This window comes from Myotis nattereri (assembly GCF_964212035.1).
Source record: "Myotis nattereri genome assembly, chromosome: 2".
In the NCBI taxonomy this organism is placed as follows: Eukaryota; Metazoa; Chordata; class Mammalia; order Chiroptera; family Vespertilionidae; genus Myotis; species Myotis nattereri.
The window spans coordinates 48,678,239-48,688,601 of NC_138076.1; the positions used below are offsets into that span (position 1 = coordinate 48,678,239).

At 38.0% G+C, this 10,363-nt stretch overlaps 1 long non-coding RNA gene across 1 annotated transcript in view; it reads left to right on the forward strand.

The window, feature by feature from the left end:
* Nucleotides 1–10,069, forward strand: part of LOC308514738 — a 94,155-nt gene extending 84,086 nt beyond the window's left edge. Inside the window, exons 2-3 of the long non-coding RNA XR_013995610.1 lie at nt 6,921–6,982; nt 10,032–10,069. This is a non-coding gene — a long non-coding RNA (uncharacterized lncRNA). The remainder of the gene's footprint in view (nt 1–6,920; nt 6,983–10,031) is intronic.
* The last annotated feature ends 294 nt before the right edge of the window (nt 10,070–10,363 follow it).

Sequence of the window (10,363 nt, forward strand, 5' to 3'; positions counted from 1 at the left end):
GTAGAAATTTTAACAGTGAGAGTTTTATGAAAAATAATATATCAATCCCTTGTAAGCTTATAAAAATGAATGAAAAGAAACACTTTCTAAACAAATGACCTGCCCTTCTATAATACCCTCAACTTGAGAACTGGAAAACCTATGTTTGGCAAAGATGATGGGACAGTATTGCCATGATAAGGTTACGTTATATACAAAGGTAAAGAGATTTTGAAAATGTAATCCATACCTCCTCAATTTATTTTAAGTAACTAGAAAAAGAGACTATTCTACATTGGTCTGACCTATTTAGGCAAGCACTTTATAAGTGGGTCCATTGGTCTTGGAATTGCTGCAGCAAACCTGTTACCAGCTTTTAAGAAGCAAACTGTCATAAATTCTACATCAATAAAAGAATCAATTCTCCCACCAACCTGATGGAGCTTAAAAGCAAATCTTTCTCTAGTTGAGTCTCCTGATGAGAATGCAGCATGGCCTACCCTTTGATTGCAGTCTTATGAAACTTTGAACAGAAAACCCAGCTAGATGTTTGGTCTTGTGACCTGGACACTGTGAGATAATAAGTGGTTGTTGTTTTAAACCATTCTGTAGGATAAATTGCTATGCAGCATATAAAACTAGGATAGATTTTGGTACCAGGGTTATTTTCATTTCTCTAAGTATCTATTTCCCATAAATCTACATTTACTTACAATAATTAATTAAAACTAACTAGATGTATTGTCCTAACTTTTTTAGATAGATATCTCATTATATTTCTGCTAAATATCATCACGTCTTCCCTTTTTTGTTCTGCTCTCCTATAGGGCATTTTATGTTAAAACATTTCTCATTCTATAAACCCACCTAGGCATTATACCTTTTAATGTATAGAAAGGGAAGGTCAAAGTCAATCATTTACCAGGGGTTCCCTAAGTATAACATGATTATCCATATAAATACATCAGTGTAAAAAATATCTACTGACTGAAAAGCAATACCAGATATAGACAACTGTATTTGATTTCAAATACAATTTAAAGAATCACAGTCCCTTCTTATACAAAGAGTTCTAAAAAAACAGAACAAAATGCCCTGGCTGGTGTGGCTGAGTTGGTTGAGCAGCATCCCAGGCACCAAGAGGTCTCTGGTTTGATTTCTGGTCAGGGAACATGCCCAGGTTCCAGATTTGATCCCCAGTTGTGGTGCGGGGTGTGTGTGGGAGGCAACGGATCAGATTTTTCTTCTCATGTTGATGCTTCTCTCTTGCATTAATGTTTCTCTCACTTTTCACTTACTCTCTCTCTAAATTAAATAAATAAGCAAATAAATAAATAAGATCCACAAAAAATACATATTAAAAATTTAAAAAACGGAATGAAAAGTAAGGAAAGTACTCCAATAGAATGTATGAAGCAAAATTTAACTATGATATTTAAAACAGTGTAAAGATAAAAAATTATGTCTTTAGCCCTGATTGGTTTGGCTCAGTGGATAGAGCGTCAGCCTGCGAACTGAAGGGTCCCGGGTTCAATTCCCATCAAGGGCATGTACCTTGGTTGCGGGCACATCCCCGGTGGGGAGTGTGCAGGAGGCAGCTGAATCGATGTTTCTCTCATCGATGTTTCTACCTCTCTATCCCTCTCTCTCTTCCTCTCTGTAAAAAATCAATAAAAAATATTTAAAAAAATTATGTCTTTGTATCTACAATGTAAGCAATCCAAAATTTAAAAATACGTGTATTTTCTGCTAGGTAACTAATAAGTTATAGCACTGAGGAGCCCAAGACCTAAAATTTCTCTAAGTGTATCATTTGCATATATGTCCTTCCAAACCGATCTGTTAATCTGATTTACAAATGTATCCAAACCCTGGAGAAAGGGACAATTTTGGAGGGAGCTGAATCTCACAGACTCAGTGGCCTCCATCTAGGAACACTTCATCTACGCCTAGTTCTTCCCCATATATTTTGAATCGTTAGTAAGTAAATTGCGTGTCGGTAAGGCCTATGTATTAATTTTCTATTCTGCCATAAAAAATTATCAGAAATTTAGCAGATTGAACAACATGAATTTTATGAATTTACATTTCTGTAGATCAGAAGTCTGACATACATCTAATTGGGCTGAAACCAAGCTGTGGGCAGAACGTGATCCTTCCTGACAAGGGAGAACCTATTTCCGTCCACATTCTGGTAGTTGGTAGAATTCAGTTCCTTGTAGTTATAGCACTGAGGTCCCATTTCCTTTCTGTCTTTCAGCTGAGTGAGAGTTGTTCCCATTTCCAGAGCCATCCCAGATTTTCAAAGTCAGGAATGGATTCCACTCTCTTTGGATCTCTCTGGCCACTTTCTGACCTCTCCTTTGCCTTTTCTTTCATTTCTAAGGGCCCATGTAATTACTGATCCCACCCAGTTAACTTAGAATAATCTCCCTATTGCAAAATCTATAACTTAATTTTATTTACAAAGTGTTTTTTATGTATTATATAACATGCTCACAGGCTCCAGGGATGATGGCTGGATATCTTTAGAGGCTATTATTCTGCCTACCACAATCTATAATCCAGCGGAGGCTGTCTTGCAATTAATTACATTGTGTGAACACAGTACAGGGATAGTACATAATTTTATTTTATTTTTTTACCATAGCCTCCAAGTTTCTACATAATCTGACCTTCAACTGCTTCCTTGACCTCATTTCAGGCATATTTTCCTCACCCCCTGTCTTTGAAACAGCAAATATATGTGTACTCTGCAGTTTTTACACTGTTCTCCCCTTTACCTCAAACATTTTCCTCATCTTTGCACAAATAAACATTCCCATCACTGTACAATGGTCTTAATATAAGTAGGATTATCTACCCAATCTTTCCCCATTCACTATCACCTTATCCTAATATTATCTCAGTATATTGTGTTCATGTATTTATTATTTTTCAAAATTACTAATATACAAATTAATCTAGTGAATAAAATTATTTTCAGGGAATAAACAACATCAATTATAATGCATACAGTTCTTATTGGACTTGAACAAACAAGAAAGCTATTTGGTAGTCTTAGAGAAGATGGAACAGAAAAGGGTTTCACGAAAGAAATCAATCCATGTGAGAAAACAAAATCCAATATAAAATGTGTTACACTGGCAATATATTGTAAAAAATTCATAATACCATAGTAATGCTAATGGACTTATGTTAGAAGAGACATATAATTAACAGGATGTCTGCTTTTAAAAATGTAATTGGAATAGCAGTTCCATATATTCTCTTTTATGGTGTTACCGTAAGCAAAGAGCAGTGGAATATTTTCTACTGATAATCCTTTTAATTTAAACTGTTTGATTTTATCATTTAACTAAATGAATTAGACACATTTAATTCTAATTTTCCAACTTAAGAAAAATATAAATTTTCTTTTATATGCAAAAGAAGAAGGTACATTGTGAGTAAAATATTCTATCCCCCTAAGGCTAAGTGGAAATTTTCCTTGAGTCTGTGGCTCCCAGAAGTCCTTTGCTCCTTACACTAGGCTATGTAGAGCATTGAATAATTAGTTAAGTATATATCTATACTAATAAAAAGGTAATGTGCTAACTAGACCAAACAACTTTTGGATGACCTTCCAGACATCCTTTCGGACAAAGCCATGGTGGTGGGGCCGAAGAAGAGGTGGTTAGAGGTGATCAGGCTGGCAGGGGAGAACAGTTAGGGAGATCAAGCTGGCAGGAAGGTGAGCAGTTAGGAGCTAGCAGTCCCAGATTGCGAGAGGGATGTCCGACTGACTAAACAGGCATTCAGACATTCCCCAAGGGGTCCCCAATCGGAGAGGGAACACCCCTCCTCCCATACAAGAATTTCGTTCACCAGGCCACTAGTATGTATGTATACACACACACACACACACACACACAAGTATATATGCATATTGAGGACTATGTCATCCTAGTTCCATAGAGGAAAAAAATAAATGCTAGCCAAACAAGATACCATCAACTTATTAATTGACAGTTATCAACTATTTAAAATTTTAGAAAATAATTTGTTAAATGTTATTTTAATAAACATGTACAAATGTGTTTTTATAATACATGCTATTCCATCACTTAAATTTAAAAGAAAAAAATATACCCAATGTTTTTAGTTTTTACACTGAATAAGAAAAATTTTTACTTTATAATTTAAATTTCAATTAAAATCTCCATAAAATGAATCTGAATGTTTGATGTATATTTGAAATAAACCATGCTATATCTAGTAACCATTTTTGAAGACTATAGGATGTACTAGTTGAATGATTAATTACTGACCACAATTAAATTTTTAAAAATAATGCTCTAGTGGCACTATTTGAATTCCTATGCATATATTTCATAACCAAAAGGCTTGTCCATTTGTTAATACTTTGATTAAATGTAATCACATCATGATTGATCTTGGTTTACTCCATTCTAATATCTAACCTCCTTGGGTTTCACATTTAATTTAAACCATTGATCTGAAAAATAATATTTAGAATAGTTTTTAATATTAAAATTCAATAGAATGTTTCTGTAAATAACATTTTAATATAGAAAGCTCTGGTATTTAAATATTTGAATATAAAAATAGAATCAAGTAAAACCTAGAAATATTCAGCAATAGAAAGCAAAAATATGTGAGACTGGTGACAGCTGACAAGTAACTGGGAATTTTTTTCTATGTATCCATTAGATGTTCTCACAGACAATTTATAGGCTGAATGATTTCAAGCACTAAAAGAGTTCATGGTCAAATGTTTAATATATAGTCACCAATGTTTCAGAAGAGTCTCAACTGATATAATCAAATATCTTGAATTACAATAAAACCATCACCACTAAAATAACTGCCACGATCACAAAACCTTTTTTGGTAGTTCAGGGTGTTCAGTTTGTGCCTGTGGTCTTGTAAGTACCTTCATATTTCCCTGGTCCCTATACCAAGAGGCTCAGAAGCTCCTGGCTACATTCTCAATGCATTTTCCCTAGACAATTGTCTTGTATTAATTGGCTTGTACCTTGCTTATGTTACTGTCTTTCATGCCTTCCATCCCTGATCTCTGTGCATTTTTAAAATTTCCAATTTTAATTTAAAAATTTATACACATATCCATATGTATATACACACATATGTGTATATGTATATATACAATATATGTGTTTATATATATATGTAAATAAAGTACTCCAACTTATTTATGAAGCAAAATTTAACCTTATATGTCCATACACACAAATATTGTTTTGGGTTGTCATTACTTTTTAAGTGTCTAAAGGAGTTCTAAGACCAAGCTTGAGAACAGATACTCTGCTGCATATGTCTTGTTTGTAAGTCTTACAAAATTTATAAGTTGTGTTTTATTCCCTCCATCAGTTTAGGTGTCAGGAATGATATATGTAGTAATTTGTAGAGTAGTAGACCAAACATTGATGAGCTGACAGGTGTTAGATATATGCTACCTTTTTAAAGATGCTGTATTGCATCTGATTAAATTCACATTTCTGCTTTAGCAGGTATCTGTCTGTACAAACAGGAATGGGAAAAAATATGTTTGTAATGAGAATGTTAAGTCTGGTACCCTGAAGCTGTTGCTGAAGAGCTGGAATAAGATTGGTTTTAAAAACTAGCTTATAAATATCTGAGCTTCTAATCAACAGTGCCATAGTTACAAAGTTTAATGCTGGTATATGTAAATCAGAAAGTAATATATATTATTTTCCATGCTTCCAATCAAAATCACTGACATATTATTTACTGTAAGAATTATCTGTGAATAAATCAGGATGTGGAAGGTGCTCAAGGTGATTTTAACTTACTATGGATCAGTGCTCTCCTGATGCCTTCAGCTGGTGCCCTCAGCACAGAACCCCATCTCCCTTTCCAGGTAATGGCATGAGAGACAACTAATTGTTATAAGTAAACTAGAGGCCTGGTGCATGAAATTCACGCATGGGAAGGGCACTTAGGCCTGGCAGAGATCAGGGCCAATCTGCAGGGCGACCGGCAGAGCAATCAGGGGGTCCCCCACTGGCACCCGCCTTGGCCAACCTGGTGCCACCCGCTCTACAGCCCCGCCCCCCGCCTCCACTGCCAGTTGCCTCCCTCTGAGGGGCAATTGTCAGGGCAATCAGGGGGCCCCCTCTGGCACCTGTCTTGGTTGGCCTGGAGCCAGCAGGCTGGGGGTATCTTCTGCATTGAGCATCTGCCCCCTGGTGGTCAGTGTGTGTCATAGCGACCAGTCGTTCCGCTGGTCATTCTGCCATTCGGTCGATTTGCATATTAGGCTTTTATTATATAGGATGAAATGATTTTATCTCCCACTGCCCAGGTTTCAGAAACTTCTCTCTCTTACTGTACACTACTTATTGTGCTAAGAACTCCTTCACGTCTTGTATTTGAGGTTGGAATTGTAATCTGCTCATTAATATCTCCCAGAATAATACGTTCAGTCTTGCAGTTATTTAGTGTGATGTGAGCATTGATTAGAAGATGGTCAGAAAGATCACAGAGATGAAATTAGTATTATTAATTTGGTATAAACAATAAATACATGTTAAAAAATGAATATGAAACAAAAACTATTTGAGTTTTGTCTCATCAGTTAGATATAGATTCCTTGATGACTGATTAAAATTCATATATTTCTCTTCTATTATATGATGTTAACAGTATTTAATGGTTTTTAAGTATTTAAACTTTATTTGGGATTTATTTAATTTTAGGAGTTGTCTTGAAGTTTTGTCCTTAAATTGGTGGTAAGCATGTGAATAAAATATATCTTAATTTGTACAGATAGATAGATATAAATATATGTGGCTAGTTAGTTAATTCAGTATTTAGAAAAACAATGGCCTACCTTCCACTTCAGATAAATTTGCCTGGAGTTCTTACTAGCTTTATTATCATTATTTAACTTCCAGATTCAACTTTTAAGCCAGACCCCAGATTTCAAAACAAATTGCTCAAAAAGCCCTAACTGAACGTAAGTATAATTTTCTTTTTGATACAGTTCAACAGCAATGATGTGTCCCCTTTATTAAATATACTAGAGGCCCGGTGAACAAAAATTTGTGCACTAAGTGGGGAGAGGGGGTCCCTCAGCCCGGCCTGTGCCCTCTCGCAGTCTGGGACCCCTCAGGAGATACCGACCTGCTGGCTTAGGCCTGCTCCCGGGTGGCAGAGGGCAGGCCTAATCCCTAGGTGCAGCCCCTGGTCAGGCTCAGAGCAGGGCTGATTGGGGAATTGGGACGCCGCCCCCTGTCATGCACACAGCAGGGCGGATTGGGAGGTTGTGATGCCACCCTCAGTCACGCTCAGGGTAGGGCCGATTGTGTTGTTGGGGCACCGCCCCCTGTCACACTCAAGGCAGGGTCAAAGGAGAGGTTGCGGCGCCACCCCCTGTCAAGCACAGAGCAGGGCCCATCAGGGGGTTGGGGCACTGCCCCCTGTCACGAACAGAGCAGGCCCCATCAGGGGGTTGGGGATCCGCCACTCTCACACTCAGGGCAGGGCTGATGTGGAGGTTATGGCTCTACCCCGTCACACACAGAGCAGGGCCTGTGGGGGGGGGGGGATTTGGGCGCCTCACCCTGTCACACACAGAGCCGCAGGGCGATCAGGAGGTTGGGGAGCTCCCCCCTATCAGGCACAGAGCAGGGCCGATCAGGGGGTTGGGGCGCCTTCCCCTGTCAGGAACAGAGCAGGGCCGATAGGGAGGTTGTGGCCCCTCCTCCTGTCACACACAGAGCCACAGGGCAATCAGGGGGTTTGGGCGCTGCCCCCTGTCATGCTGATCCTGGTGCCGGGAGACCTCGCACCTCCGCTGATCCCGGTGCTGGGAGGCATATTACCCTTTTACTATATAGGATAGAGGCCTGGTGCACGGGTGGGTGCCAGCTGGTTTGTCCTGAAGGGTGTCCTGGATCTGGGTGGGGGTCCCCACTGGGGTGCCTGGCCAGCCTGGGTGAGGGGATGATGGCTGTTTGCAGCTGGTCACACACCCTTTAGGTTGGGGGTCCCCACTGGGGTGCCTGGCCAGCCTGGGTGAGGGGCTGAGGGCCGTTTTCAGGCTGGCGGGTGACTGAAGCTCCCAACCTGTCCTTTTTCCTTTTTTTGATTCTGGGCCAGCTTTAGCTCTGAGGCTCAGCTCCAGCTATGAGACCTCTGCTGCTGAAAGCAGGTTTCTGGCCTTTGTTTACCTTCTGTATTTGAAACAATGTTGCGGTCCTGCTGGCTGAAGCCTGGGGTTTTGTTTAGCTTCTATATTTGTTACAATGTTTCTTAGAGTTGCAGCTGAGAGGCGGCAAGGCAGGCGGGGAAGCTTGGCTCCCTCCGTCACTGAAGCAAGCAAGCCTCCGTGTTCGCATCAGCTGCCTGGCTGCTGGCCGCCATCTTGGCTGGCAGTTAATTTGCATATCTCCCTGATTAGCCAATGGGAAGGGTAGCGGTCGTACGCCAATTACCATGTTTCTTTTTTATTAGACAGGATATCCTATATAGCATTATTAATACATGCATATTATCCCCTTATGTTGTATGACAAAATTATTTACCTATACCAACCATTTCATTTGGACATTTACTCTTCTAATTTGTTGCAATTTTAAATAATACAGAAGAATTGTAAAAGATATCCATTTTTGGTGTTTTCCCTAATGTTAACTTACAGTTGCAGAATTACAGGGTTGTAAAGTATTTCTTCAGACCAAATCCATGCAAGTGAAGTTCTTTTGTCAAAAAAACTTAAACTGTAAAACCTACCTCAAGAAAAATGATGGCAATTTATAAATGTGAAAGAACAATATTATAACCTTAGTATAGTAATATGATTTAATGCATATTTCAATAATTATTATTATTTTGTTTAATTTTTTACTTTTGGTTTTTTGAGTACTTTGCTCTGCAGATATTTTGGATTATATATTGTTACTTCTGACATTTTCCATCATATATATTCTTCTCATTTATATTTAAAGTGTCATAAAATAACAACCCAGATCAAAAATGACAATAATTATACTTATATTATCACATTTGATACATGTAATAATAGCAAAAATATAAAATGAGAAACTAGCAACAACTTTTATATTTATACACAAATTCTTCTGACTAGTTCAATGACAATTAACCCAAGTAACTTTTTGTGTATTATTTTAAATACAGGAAAAGTCCAAACAATATTGTATACAGTAATTTGCATGCCATAAAAATTTGTTGTATCACATGCAGCAATTTGAATGCAGTAATAGTCCACAAAATAATTTAAATGCAGTAATTTAAATAAAGTAAAATTAAATTAAATTTAAAAGGGTTGACAGGAAAAATATGACCAGACTCCAAATAAGAGAAGAGAAGTAGAGAAGAGACACAGAAGATTAAGAAAGGAATTTGAGATTGAGCTCCATGGTCCCAGGAGTTCTATTTTTCCAGAAGGGGCTTCAACTCTTACATGAGAAAAAAATAAATGAGAACAGGCTCCAGATATGGAAGGAGAATCAGATAGATCGTCAAGCCTTTTTTCTGAGACCCAATGCTAGGAAAGAAAACCAGCACTTTATACAGTTGGGACTTAACCAAAAAGCCCAGATATGTAGGAGAGGCTGCTTAACTCAGAGAAGCAATCCCATAATACTGTAGCCTTGTAATACACTCAGCTAGTGGTCAACTAAAGAAGCACGGCCAAAATAATACCAGGAAGACTAAGAATTCACAAAGACTTATGTCTTTAGAGGGAGACTGTCTTCCCCTGACAAGCAATTGGAGACATGCTTATCAGGTGAGGAGGTAACAAGATAAGTTCTTGGTTATCTATAGTCTCACCAGTGTTCAGAGGAGGCAACAAAAGTACAGATATAGGGGAAAAGAGAAAGCCAAGTATGGCTCCATCATTGTTCTATGGTCTAGTAAGACATGGAATTAATGTTTATTATTCTGTATATTTTTAAAGCCATCTTTTTTTACTACTGTTTATAGAATATTCTCTCATAAATTTATCATAAATATGTAAATAAATCAATGTCTTTTTATAGATGAGAAGTTGAAAATGAGGAAACAGGCAGAGAGAGAGAGAGAAGAAGAATGAGAAGAAAAATTCTCATAAAAATGAATAAAGGAAAAGTGAAGCAGAATTGGACTTCATTGGCTTAATTTTGAGCGATACATGCATCTCAAGAGTATACTTTTTTTTTTTTTGTAATCCTCACCTGAGGATATTTTCCCATTGATTTTTACAGAGAGTGGAAGGGAGGGAGAAAGACAGAGGGAGAGAAACCCATCTATTGGTTGCCTCCCTCACACGGGCTGGCACACCATTCACTGAGCCAAACCATCCAGGGCTCAAGAGTACACATTTTAAGTGACA